Here is a 14,425-nt window from a genome sequence, read left to right as displayed (position 1 = left end):
TCTCTCTCTCTCTCTCTCTCTCTCTCTCTCTCTCTCTCTCTCTGTGCTGAACTGATAACAGGTGGTCAACTTGTAACACTGAGCCAAACTGAATCAAGAGTGGTGCAGGGTGTGGAAGGCCCATCTGAGGACTGTTGCCAACAGGATAAAGAGATCTGGAGAGGAAGAGGAGCTGTTAGGTGACTGTTGGTTCTCCTGGGGCCGCTGGTTCTCCTGGGGCCGCTGGTTCTCCTGGAGGAGTTTACACTGGCTTTCCTAACATTGGCTCTTTTCATCTTTGGATGAGGTCAGGACCTCGTTGTAGCCGAGGATGGCTGTGGTGCCTTTTTGAGGAGCTCTGGTCCTTACTTGGAGCTTCACTTCCTGGCTCCAGCGCAGTCCCTCAGCCTGCTAACACAGACTTTCTAACTTTCTCCACTGACCTTCAGGTCTTCCAAGCAAAAACCTATGGAATATGCTTGCATGAGGCATTGGGTGGGCTCTCGGACTGCAGCTGGACTCCTGCAGGACACTGCTGTAGGGTCCAGGCCCTTAGCGGATTCTTTGGGGCTATAGTGTGCAGACAAATTTTCTTCACTGTCTTTGTATAGGACTCTTTAGGTGACTATTACAAAATAATCCTATAAATCATGTGTCCTGTATTGATTTCCTGACCACAACAAAATTGGTGCTGGGAGAGTGGGGTCATTGCTGTGATGTTGCCTGGCCATGTGACTTAAGATCCTTTGGAATTATGTTGGAGAAGTTTTGAGGCTGGGCAGTGAGGCAGCCCCTGTATGCTGTAAGCTATATTGGAGACTCTTGTCAGAGCCTGGAAAATCGGAGTACTGATGGCAATGCTGCCAGTTAAGATGGAGCTCAGGAGGTGTCAACTGAGAAGGACTGGCTGGGTCCCAGGTGCCTTGATGGAAAGCTGGTCCTTGTATTGCTTATGTTTAGAGACACTACTTGAGTGGCAGAAAAATTTTAGCACAGTCTACTGTTGGGATGGTGGCATGGTTACTGTTGAGAGCTTTTGACCAAATCTATGTTTGAGATTGAGATTGAAGAACCAGCAGAGTCATTTGAAACATTTGGCCAGAGGGAATCTAGCTTTGGATTGCAAGGATGCCAAAGAGGAGATCGTAGTTGTCAAGACCAGGACAATGGGAAAATAAGCTCAAGCCTTTTGCCTGAAGACAAGAGTGTATTTGAACCCTGCTTTTAAGTCTTTTTAAAATTATTTTTATTATTAATTTTATTGAGAAAGAAATAGCAATGAGACAGTTTCAAAATAGGTTAGTTGGACAGTTGCAATAATTAGTGCATTGCATATTGTCTTCGTAGTAGTTATTCATGGTACAAGATGCAGACATGATATTCTGTCTAAACACTGTTAGTATAAATCTTTCCTCTCATTGAACTAAGAGAAAGTAGCTGTATATCTATGCTGTTCTGTATATATATATATATTTTTTTCACTACAAAGGTCCTTCATTTACATCACCCTTTTCTGTTTAGTTTTGTCAGAGATGGGTATTCCATTGCCATTCAAATATTGTCGGTGTATGAATTCAGCAAAGTAGCTCCATTTTTAAGTCTTGCCATGCCTTGTTAAACATTAATGGGAAGATCTGTGATTATAATAGTTCTTTGAATATAATTTTGAAGTAGTTTTTAGATATATGTTTGTAATCAGGTTCATTAGTCCAAGTAATGTGGTTTTAACCTTAAATTTTTGTTCCTCCTTGAATACTTTGCTTTAGTTGTAGAAATGAGTGCAGTAAGAATTGTATATATGTAATTGTTAAGTTAATATAAATCTGGATAGACCAACAGATGCTAACTTATCACAAATCTGCTCTAGAGACTATGGTTTAAGGAAATGTGTATAGCTATCAAGTTGACAAGGGGTGGATTGAGGTGGACTACCAACTGGTGGTCAACTTGTGATGTTATATGCCACTAAGTTAAATAGAAATATTGTAGATCAGCAGATAGGGCTAAGCCCTGGAGAAAGAGCCAGTGCAGTAGACGAGACACAACTGTGGGAGAGACAGGTACCTTTGCTATGGGCCTCAAAAGAAAAGATCAAACAAAGGCACTCACATACTTCATAAGGATAAACAAGAGATTGGTATTCTAAATAGGTGTCAATCACCTTGAGAAATTCAGAAAAAGCCACTAACCCAACCCCCTACAGAAAAAGTCCCTATTCATGTCTGCTTGCTATGTGACTCACTTCCCCATTTGATCCTGATTTAAACAATTTTACCTGAGCAATTATGCTTGTAATTTTATTGGTTGACCACAGTTTTGTCCCACCTTATGTATGCCCACCTTGTGATTTTCCATTTTTCCCACCTTGGACTCACCTCATGTTATGGATTTGCTTTATAAAATTCCCTACAAAAGGCAGGGTCCTTGGCAACCCACTCGGGACTCCTTCTATCTCTCTCTCAACAAACAGAAACTTTCTTTCCACCAAAAAGTATATTGTGCTCCATTGTTCCTGAAATTCTTTCAGTGAATGGACATCTGTCAGGTTGGGAGCTTCTTTCCCTATAGCAGTAACACCCAGCAGAACTGAATCAGAGTGGTGCTGGTTGTGGAATGCCCACCTGAGGATGGTTGCTAACAGCATGAAAAGAGAACTAGAAACCAAGAGATGCTATTTGGGGCAGTTGCTTCTCGTGGAGGAGTTTGTCATGCTGGCCTTCCAGATATAGATTTGGCTCTTCTCATCTTTAGACGAGCTTGGCACCTGTCACTGAGGATGGCTGTGGTCATTTTCATGGGTGTGCTGGTCCTTACTTTAAGTGTTGCTTCCTGGCCCCAGTCTGATCTCTCAGCCTCCTGGCACAGATCCTTCATCTCGCTGGAACACTTTCTAGCTTCCACCACTGATCTCAGGGCCTTCCCAGGGTGGATGCATGAAACAGGCCTACACGAGCATTTTCATGGGCTCTAGGCCTCCAGTAGATTCATGCAGGACATTGCTGTGGGATCCAGGCCCCCAGCTGGATTCTTTGGGTCTTTAGTATGTAGATAGATTTCCTGCACTCTTTTGAACTTGATTCTTTGGGTGAGTATTATAAAATAATCTTATAAATTATGTGTCCTGTGTTACATTGTTCCCTGGCAAACTCGGACTACAACTTTTCTTTTCTTTTCTCTTTCCTTTCTCTCCCTCTCTCTTTCTTTTCAGTTCACTGTGATTTTGGAAGTTTGTCCTCTTTCTCTTCCTCACTTTTTCCTTTATTTTGCTCTTTTTCTTTTTCTTTATTTTCAGTTACTCTTATCTAATTCTATTTTCTTCTCCTTAATAGGATTCTTTATCTCACTTATCTCTCATTTCCCTTTTATCTTTCAAATTTTACTTCTTTCACTTTCTCATTCTAGTTGTTGAATGTATAGTTGTTGCTACTAATTGATTTTTACTCTATTCAGTATCTGATTTTTCTTTGTGTCATTCATGGTGTTGTGGTTCATTCCTAGAGAACCAGATGTTGGACCAATTCTACTGTAGCCTTTTCTCCCAAATTAACAAAGGTGGTTGGATCTTGGGACACAAACAAAGGCCTATAGTTAGCTATGCTGTGTGCATCATTGAAAAGACATTAGAGAAGTCTCCAGGCTTTTTTCTTTCTATTTTAAGACAGGACCTTACTATGTAGTTCAGGCTGATCTTGAACTTACTGTGTAGTCCAGGCTGGACTTAAACTCCTCCTTCTTCAGCCTCCTGAGTTCTGGGATAACAGCTGTGCACTGAAGAGATCTCAATACTACCAGTGCTGTCCACTACAATCAACCTAAAACCCACTGCACACAAAACAAAACAATAGAAAATTTCCAACTGTCCCAAAGCTGATCCTTTGAGCATCAGTGGGGGAAGAAATCAAAAATAAAACATTTGAATTATATGAAATAATAAAAGATGAGCTAAAAGGTGGAATAAGGTGCTCAAGTATGACATAACTAAGCAGATAATAAACTTAATAAAATGATCAGTGAGCTTATTACAAGACATTCATAAAAAGCTAGCTGAACTAAATAAAGGATAGAAAACATGAATGAGTGTTTAGGAAGAACTAGAGTTCATGGAAAAAAATCCAGGAGATAAAAAAATTCTACTGAAAGTATGTGCAGCAGAAATGACCATGCTAAGGGCAGAGTGTCTGAACTAGAAGACAAGGCTGAAACAGGCAACAATATACTCAGTGATACCTTAAAAGCAATAAGAGATTATAGAAAATGGGTCCAACAGCTGCTTCATGACATAAAGAAGACTAATGTAAGATTAACTGCAAGTAATGAACCAGAAAATGGCACAAGTGACATAAAAATGTTTACAGAAATAATAGAGAAATTTCCAAATAAAGGAAACAATTAATGTACACATAAGGAAGGCATATAGAACCTCAACCACAATCAGAAAAACCATGATACGTCACAGTCAAAATCCTGAAAGCCCAACATACAGAGTCTCAAAAATGGTCAGAGAAAAGCAACAAATCATTTATAAAGGCAACCCATTAGAATTAAAGCAGACCTCTCAACACAAACTTTAAAAGACAAGAGAACTTGGACTGAAGTATTACAATCCCTAAAAGAAAACAACTTTCAACCCAGACTGATATATCCTGCAAAACTATCTTTCAAAATTGATGGAGAAACAAGGTCTTTCCATAGCAAAAAACATTTTAAGAAATTCATGACCACCAAACCAATGACCCCAAAATTTCTCAAGGACATCCTAGAAAGAGACATTAAAGGTAGTAATGCCAACATGTCTAAAAGAATGAATTCACCAGGTAGATGAACAGTTAAATAGATGGAAGAAAGGATCAGGAACAGGAAAAAAATGTAATAGAAGAACAAGTCAATAGCTTTCAGTAGGGTTGGCCAAATAGCTCAGCAGATTAAAGTGCCTGCAAGCAAGCTTAGGGCCCTGGGTTTCCATTCCCAGGCCTGCCATGCTGACCCCGCCACCAGGGCACAATGAGACAGCAATTGAGACGGGGCGTGGTGGCGCAAGCCTGTAATCCCAATATTTAGGAGGCTGTAAACAGGAGAATCACTATGAATCCGATCTAGTAGTGAGACCCTGACACCCTGTAACCCTTCCCTAAAATACAAAAAAAAAAAAAAAAAAAAATACCTGTCAGTGATAACTCTCATTGTGAAAGGTCTCAACTCCACACAGTTGCCTGACTGGATGAAAAAGCAAAACACAATGGTGAATGGAAATGGTTGCAAACTGAATCAAATTTCCCCACAGCATCAACATTGGACCTAACCGCTGAATCTGATTCAGTTTTGACAAATTCAGTTTGTGACCAGAATCATGGAAAGAATTATGTTTGTGAATTGAAGAACCACTGTACATTCTTTGACCAACCATGGGTCACAGCAAAAAGGGAAGAAATGAAACATTGCCTAGAATCAAACAATAATACCAGTATTGTGTACTAGAACTGGTGGGACAAAATGAAAGCAGTCCTGAGAGAGGAAATGACAGCTGTGAATGTGCACACCAGAGTGAGCCCATACAAATAACATACCAATGTGCTTCAGGGCCCTAAAAAAACAAGAACAGCTCTAATCCAAAGCTAGTACAAGGAAGGAAACTACAAAGATCAGAAAAGAAACTAATAAAATTGACTGTAAAGTATCCATACAAAGAATCAATGAATTTAAGAGCTGATTGTTGGAAAGAATAAATTAAAGAGAGAGACCACTGGCCAATCTGACTGAAGAAACCATTGAATGATACCAGTCAACTGAGGCATAAGGACATGAAAATGAAATTTAGAAAGCAGGGATCCATTCTAAGAAAACAGCAATGGGAAGCCACAGGATGGCAGCTGGGCACTGGCCCAAGTACTACCCACTGTGTAGTAGAACTAGGGTGTGCTGGACAGCTGCACAGTAGCATCTCCAGGAGAGAAATGGGCCTGGGAGGTGGGAGTCTGGAACTGTGCTTGACATTATGAAAAATTCTTTATAGATATAGAGTGATAAATCTGTTGAATCTCTTGGTTCAGTGATGAGTATATATCCACATGAAAAAGAGATGATTTTAAGAGAAAGGCAATAGAATTATAATTATCACTCTTATCCACTCGAGATGGTATAGCAAAATGTTGGGTGTTTTAAAAATGATCAAAATTTGTTTCTCACAGTTCTGGTGGGAGGAGCTTCCAGTGAGTGTATACATGCTGGTTCAAAGATGCTGTCTTCTACCTGTGTCCTTGTGAGTTAGGAGGTCACAGGAACTCTCTGGGGTCTCCTTTTATAAGGGCACTGATCCCATTCATGAGGGCTCCACTATGAGCTAAATCACCCACTAAATGCCCCATCTCCTAACACCATTACCTCAGAGGTTAAGATTGCTATAGATGATCTTGGGGATGACAGAAACATTCAAGAATAGTGATTACAGTAATACATTACTTAGAATAATACATTACTTAGTGATACTAGAATCATAATAATGCAATATTATGATATGACTCAAAATTGGGCTCTACCAACACTGGGATTACAATGGTAAAGGAAGTGGGAAAGGCATGTAATTTAGTCAAATCCTCGACTACAATAGGCAAAACTTAAGAAATAGCATAAGCATGATATTTACAGATATGCGATAGTTTTTTTTAATATTTTTATTTTTAGGGAAGGGTCTACAGGGTGTTCAGGGTCTCATTACTAGATCGAATAGTGATCTGCCTGTTTACAGCCTCACAAGAGCTGGGATTACAGGCACATGCCACTACGCCCAGTCTCAATCACCCAGGGGCAGGGCCAACACAATAGGCCCAGGGACTGAACCCCTGGCCTGAGCCTGCTTGCAGGCACTTTAATCTGCTGAGCTATTTGGCTGGCCCTAGATAGAAGTATTATTTTATTTATTTATTTTTTTAGTAGTCCCATCTCCTGTCATCTTTTATTTATTTATTTATTTATTTTTTTAGAAGTATTACTTTAAAATTTAAAATTCAAGCTGGGTGTGGTGGCATGTGCCTATACCCCCCCTGCACTTGGGAGGGTGAAGCAGGAAGATTGTTGAGGGTTTGAGGCCAGCCTGGGCTACATAATGAGTTCAAGGCAGCCTGAACTACATAGCAAGACCATGTCTCAAAAACAAAACAAACAACAAAATTCATGCCAGGCCTAGTGGTTTTTGTAATGCCAACACTCAGGGAGGATGAGGCAGGAGCATCACAAGTATAAACTCAGCCCAGACAACTTCATGACTTAGCAAGACCCAACCTCAAAATTAAAAATGAAAAAGTTTGAGGATATAGCTTAATGTGAAGACCCTGGGTTTGATAAGCAGTACCAGAAAAAGAAATTTAAATTAATCCTCAAAACACTACAGAAGGCAAATTGCTTTACTTGCTGAGGTGTATTCTGCTTCCTGGCTAGGAGGCTTTCCCAGCCTGTGGTCTGGCTGCCATGGACATAGTATAAAATCATAGTCCTTAATGAACTGACTCCGCAGGCAGAAATGGAAGAGTCTGTCAGCATTTCAGGAGGAGCTTTGCCCTCTTGCTCAACAGCCAAGTTCTAGAGTTTTAATTAAACTCAAAATGGGACTGAAGAAGGGAGGAGGGGGGAAGAAGAGAGATGAAAACCCATCCCTGTTAAGCAGTCACACATTATTGCTTACATGGCAAGGATCAGCCTGCCTTGGCTACCATGGGGGTAATTACCCTACGTAAATATGTGGCTCAGGATTACACAAGGTCCTTGTGCATTCACAGTGATTAATGTTCAGTGCAATCTTCAGGGATTAGTATTTATGCCAAGTTAATGGAGAATATTCTGTGAATGACCCATTTGGTCTGAGTGCATGTTTATGGTCTTTAACAAATAATCACTACAATTTATAGTGATTAGAGTACTAAACTCAATTTCTACTTCTGTTTGGAAGCAGCTGTTCCTCCCTGTGTCTCAGGTTTAATATAGCAAGACCCAGAATGGGCTAGTACTGAAGCTGGGATCTCTGCCTTGCCTTCCTCTTTTGTTTATTGTGCCAACTCCTCCCCGGTTCAGCACAGTACCTTGTCTCAAGGACTCTCCCAGTCCCAAGAACTCCAGTGGGTGCCTGACCTGCACATTCATCCATGATATTCACTGATTCTACACCACACGATCATTTACAAAAGGAAGGCAAAACAGGCTGACATTATGGGAGAGAATTTAGATTCTTTTCTGAAGGGACTCAACAAACGTGTGTTAATCTTATTTCCTATCCCCAGCATTTTGCTATATTCTTAGCATTGTATAGATGACAGAGGAAATGAAAGAGCCCACGTAGAGGATGAGGCAGCATTAACAATCCGGAGGGATCACTGGCATTTATAACAGGATCCAGCTCCCCCTCTATGTTAACCTATTGAGGAAATGGGCTGAGCTCAGGACAAGAACAGACAAGAAGGTGGTGCCTAGCAAGGACCACACTGGTCTGCTTCCCTCATCTTTGCTGCCAGCTACAATCCTGTTTTCAGATTTAAGACAAAAACAGAAACAAACACACAAAATATAAAACAAAAAAACAAACAAACAACAAAAGCACAAAACAAAACTCATTTGATTTTCAAGCGCCTGCTTAGGAAGAGTGCAGGGATCAGGGTTCGATCCTTGGCTTGCTGTGCCAGCCCCACTCCCAGGGTGCACTGAGATGGCAATTGAGGCTGGGCGTAGTGGCATGCACTTGTAATTCCAATGCTTGGGAGGCTGAAAACGGGAATATCACTATGAGTCCAATCTGTGTAGTGAGGCTCTGTAGACCCTGCACCAAATAGATTTTAAAAAAAGAAAATCATTTGATGACTGCCAGTCTTGCCCTGCATCCTGGTGCTATTTCATAAGTTCTGATGTAAGATAAGGCAGAAGTGTACTGGCCAGAAGACTTTCCTCTCTTGAAATTACAAATAAAAATGAGATTGTACTGTCAGGCAATCATCTTCTCCTGTCCCCAGTACTGTGGTTCTTTCACTTTCCATTTCTGGTTATTCATTTTTTTGGTACCAGGAATCAAACTCAGGACCTGGTGTTTGCCAGGCAGGCACCGTGCTGTGGAGCTACATCCCAGTCCTCACTTCCTTTTTCCACACATACCACATACACTCACATGCATCCTAAAATAAATAAATGCTGCTTATTTACCAGGAAACAAAGAATATCCATGTGCTCTCAAAATTAGCCTGAAGAACACAGTCTGATGAAGTGAGATGGTCACTTTTTAATAGAAACAAAAACACCCAGTTCTTAACAGTCAGAATAAGAAAAAACTGCAGTAAAGAAAAAAAATTTTTTTTTTTCTTTTGTCTCTTTTTTGAGAAAAAGAAGTTCAGGCTGGTCTTGAATTCACTTTGTAGCCCAGGATGGTCTTGAACTCCCAGTGATCCTCCTGCCTCCACATACAAGTGCTAGGATATAGGTATGAGCTACCATACCCACTTCAAGAAAATCCTTTGATTTATACATACTCAATACTTTGTGTGTGTGTGTGATACTGGGGAACCAAGCTTTTTCTTCTTCTTTTGTACTGAGAATCAAACTCAGGACCTTGTAATTGCCAGGCAGGCACTGTGCCACTGAGCTATATCTCTGATACTTCTAAATTCCATTAAGCTTTTTATTTTTGGTAATAGGGATTCAACCCAGATCCTTCACACTGAGCTAGTAAACTATGTCCTCAGGGATCTACCCAACCTCTTTCTAAAAATTCTGACTAAGTTGCCTGGGTTGGGTTCAAGCCTGAGAGTCTCCCTCCTCAGCCTCCCAAAGTGCTGGAATTATAATCATGTGCCACATCATCTGGCATAGAGGGCCCCTCCTGGTCCTTGGCTTGGTCCATGAAGTTTATATTTGTAATCCCATGGATAAATTGTTGCAATCCTGCCAAGTTAATTCCAATCTACCACTTCTAGAGCAACACATGGTGAGAGTACAGACACTAAAGCATATTCGTAATTGGGGAGTCAAGGGGTCCTAAGTTGAGCAATGGCGATCACTATCTGAAGCAAAGGTCTCGACCCAGGGCCAAACCTGGGTTTTATTTAGTCATAAAGGAGGAGTGGCTTGAGGATGAATGACTAAGAATTGCAGGAAGCAGGCAAGTGCTGTGAGCTGGGCTAGGCAGGAGGCCTGTATCTACCTCTGCAGTATGCAGAGGACATGCAGAGAGTCATGTGCATCACACAATTGAGATAGTATCTAATGTTTTGGGGTCTGGTGCTTCAGCTCTGATGTGTAACCTTTCAAGGTCCCGGAAGTCATAGCCTCTGTCTCGAGGCTCCATCCCAGCCAACAGCATGCTGCACTGGCTCTTCCTCCTGTCTTGACCAGGTGCATATTAAAGAGCCACAGGTGGGGGTTATCAGGGAAACACGCGTGCCATCTTCAAAGACTACCAGCAGCACCTCGGCTAGATCAATATACATTGCTTAAAGCCAATTGAAGGGAGCTAGCCAGCTCTGTACATATCAGTGCATGGAAATAGGGTCAGGCACAGCCAAAAATGGAAGCAAATGCTCTTCTTTCAAGGAGAGTCACTCAGGTGGCCCTCCTCAATCTGGCTCATGGCTTTTTACAAATACTAAAAGAAGACATCTCCTTCATTTCCCAAGTGTGAACAAAGTGTTGTTTGACTGCAGGAAAATTTGATGAACTTCACTCTTGCTTATTCATGAAGTCTGTTAAAACACAGCCTGCCTGCATCCTTTGCACTTCAGACCAACCACCTCTGCACTTTTCACCGTGACAGGTTGTTATTTACTGAGAATGGAAGATTGCTCAGATCCCAAATGAAGCTCTAAAGAACAAAGACAGAAGGAACAACACTTCAACATTCCAGGCAGGAAAGCTGGCTCAGGTGCTAGCTTGTTTAGGCAAAAGGAAACGTGTATTTCTGACTTGCAGTTCCACCTAACGTGTGTGTGAATTCTGTTGCTCTTATGTTTAAGTCACGTAAGATAGCAACATGCAGTTTCAACTGGGATAGCTGGCAATGTGAATGATGGAGAAAGCAGATTAGTTTGATGTCTCTGAGCTGTAGAATGAGCAAACAAAGCTTTAAAACTGACCTATCGCTCAGCAGTATTTTTTTTTTCTTAGTCTTTCAACATTCCCGAGCTCTCTGTTGGCAGGGTCTGAGCAGAAGCACAGCAGGAGGCTTCACCTTCATTTATGTAAGGGAGTAAGGGAGTGTGGCTCAAAGCCCAGGGCCACTTCACCACCTGCTAATGAAGGTGAGCCATGAGGGTGACTGGCCCTTACAGGTCTGGCTTCTGGCTGCTCACTCAGAGGTGTATTTGCTCACATCAATTTCATTCACCTGTTTTCTGTTGATGTTCTTACCTCTATAAACTCAGTGCCCCAAAGCCAGGCAAAAATTGGAATTTATTCTCTAGAGGTTATTGAACTTGAAACGATTTTTTTTTTCTCTCTCTCGAAAGGGACATTGCAACTTCCTTAAGTTTTTCCTGTGAACTTTGGATCAAAAAATCTACTGGGGTGCAGAGATTTATGGTTCACGTTGTTGTAGGCAGCTGAATTAGATAGACATAATATAGGTAGTCAGACAGGGCAGGGCCCTCAGGAGAAGCCAGTATGGAAGATGAGGCTTGCAACAGGCCTTAAGACAAAAGATCACACAAATGCTTACCTCCCTGAAGATAAGCAGCTGTGGTTGATATTATAAGTAGTTCTCTACTATCTTGAGGAAGCCAAGATAGTAACTAACCAACTCAACTCTCTACAGGATAAGCCTCTGTTCTATATTCCTGCCCACTTGCTACTTGACTCGCTTCCCCATTTGATCCTGATTTAATCAAGGTTACCTGAGCAACTGTGCTTGTCATCATATTGGTGGGCCATAGTTTTCTCCCACATCATGCTCACCTTGCAATTTCCCATGTTTCCCTTGGAACATGGGACCTTGGACCTGCCTCACCCCATTGTTTTGTTGTATAAAAACTCCTAGAAAAGGCAAGGTCCTTGGCAAACCACTCGGGTCCCCCTTTGTCCCTCTCTCGGACAGAAGCTTTCTTTCCCTCAATAAATATTTCTGCTCTTAACCTCCGTTGTTCCTAAAATAAAATTCATTTTTCAGTTTTAGAGAACATGAACCCTTCCCAGGTTGGGAGCTACATCTTCCTACATCGTCTGTGCAGCTGGCCATTACTGCTGAAGTCTTCTGAAAAACTGGCCACAGTCCATCCTCTTTAAAGGCTAAACATGGATTCCTTATGCTGAGTTGTGTTCTCTTTCCCTCACATCCCTCAAGTATTAGAACTTCGCCACACTATTAACAGACGATGGCAATCACAAGCCAACTGAAAAGAGTATTATCTAAAAAGTTATTCTATAAAGGACTTCAAGGGTCAGTTACACACAGCCACCGAAAGTATTTTACCAACACTCACCCTTCTCAGGATAATTAAAATTTTTATTAATTTTAATTAATAATATTAGTTAATATTAATTATTGATAGATATATTGTGATTTACATGGAGAAACCTAGAACTTTTGGGATTGAGGAAATGGCCACCATCTTGATTATGCCAAAGGTAGTGATATATCTTAGCAAGCTGTGTACTCAGTTTGTATATAAATTACACCTCAACTTTAAAATAATTGTGTCCATATCCCATCTCCATTAGGCTTCTGACTGAAATTAAACAAAAAATATATATGACAACCATATGCATACAATTTTAAAAATTTTTCTTATTTAGGCAAATGTTAAATTCAGGTTCTGTCTTATATTTCTTAATTAAGATTTTAATTTTCTTTAACTGTACTTCCTGTTAAACGTTTCTCATGGTGTTTCACAATTTCATCATTAGTGTCAGTTAATATTAATTTAAAAAATCATTTATTAGAGGAAAATGAATGCTTTGAATGTATGTCAGACACTGCCACAATATCATACTCTTATTAATTCTAATAGTTTGGGGGTTATGAATTTTCTTTGCTATTTTACATTTTGCAAGCACAGGAATCCTAATTTCCAGTATTCATACTTAGCATTCTAATTTTGGGAGTCCTTTTTAACTGAAACTTGATGTTGAGTGATGATAGAAAGTACCTTGTCCCTTGGTCTCAGATCTTCCAGATTTAATTAAAATGACATTAGTAATTTTCATTGTTTAGTAAGCTGCTATTTTGATGAGTGGTCTCTATCAAGTTAGGAACATTCCATTTTTATCCTTCTGTTTCATTTTTGGGTATTAAAAATGTCTCCTGTATATATTTTTTAAATCATTTCTTTATTTGGTATAAGGTCTCGCTACACAGCTCAGACTCAGTCTCCTAGTGATCCTCCTGTCTCAGCCTCCCAAGTAATGGGAATACAGGAGGAGTGTGCCACCATGCCTGGTTTGGGGACTAGCTAGGCATGTGGTACTGGGGATCGAACCCAGGTTCTTGTGCTCACTAGGCAGGAGCTTAAGACAGCTGAGCTCTCTCCCCAGCCACTCTGCTGGGTATTTTTGACACAATTTTCTATTTCTACTTTAAACTGTTTACACATTGAATTACAGATAAGGCTTCTAAACATGTTTAGTTACTATTATAAAACCTATCTTCTGGCACGCTAATCTTTTAATATTTTGAGGGAATCAAGACTGACAGATTTGTATACATCAAGTGTACAACTATTATATCTTTTAATGGTTACATAATGTTGCAATTTATTTAATGCCAATTACTGCCAATTGAGGTTGTCTTTTTCTTTTACTGAATATTGTGATAAGCGAGGAATGGTGCTGCAAACTTTTTTTTAATGTATTTGGTACAGGGTCTACAGGGTCTCACTGCATAGATTGGACTCAGTGATTCTGTTTTCAGCCTCCCAAGAGCTGGGATTACAAGCATGCACCACCATGCCCAGTCTCATTTGGTACCTCAGCGTGTCCTGGGAGCGGGGCTGGCAAGGCATGGCAGGAATCGAACCTGGCTGCTGCGCTCTGCTTAAGCAAGCACTTTAGTCTGCTGAGCTATCTGGCTGGCCATGGTGCAAACTTGTAACCCCAGTGCTTGGGAGCCTCAGGCAGGAGGATCTCATTTCTGCCTAATGAGTTCAAGGCCAGCCTAAACTACATAGTAAAACCCTATCTCCAAACAAACAAACAAACCTGTATATCGTGAAAAATTTTTTTTGTGGTACTGTGGATTAAACCCAGGGCCTCACACATGCTAGGAAAAAGGTGTATCACTGAGCTACAGGTTGTTTTGAAAAACAAGGTAGCAAACAGGCAAAACAACTTTAACTGTAGAGTAGTATATATCTAAAACAATTCCTAAATTCACTTTTACATTTTATATTTTCTTCTTAGTGAGGGGAGTGGTGGAAAGATGGTCATGTTTCTCTCATATATTCTTATGTCCCCCCCTCTCATATATTTTTAAAATTTTATGTATTTGGTA

This window comes from Octodon degus, unplaced genomic scaffold, assembly GCF_000260255.1.
Source record: "Octodon degus isolate 3935 unplaced genomic scaffold, OctDeg1.0 scaffold00022, whole genome shotgun sequence".
Classification (NCBI taxonomy): domain Eukaryota; kingdom Metazoa; phylum Chordata; class Mammalia; order Rodentia; family Octodontidae; genus Octodon; species Octodon degus.
The sequence above is the reverse complement of the archived record's forward strand: the minus strand, read 5'-3'. Positions refer to the sequence as shown.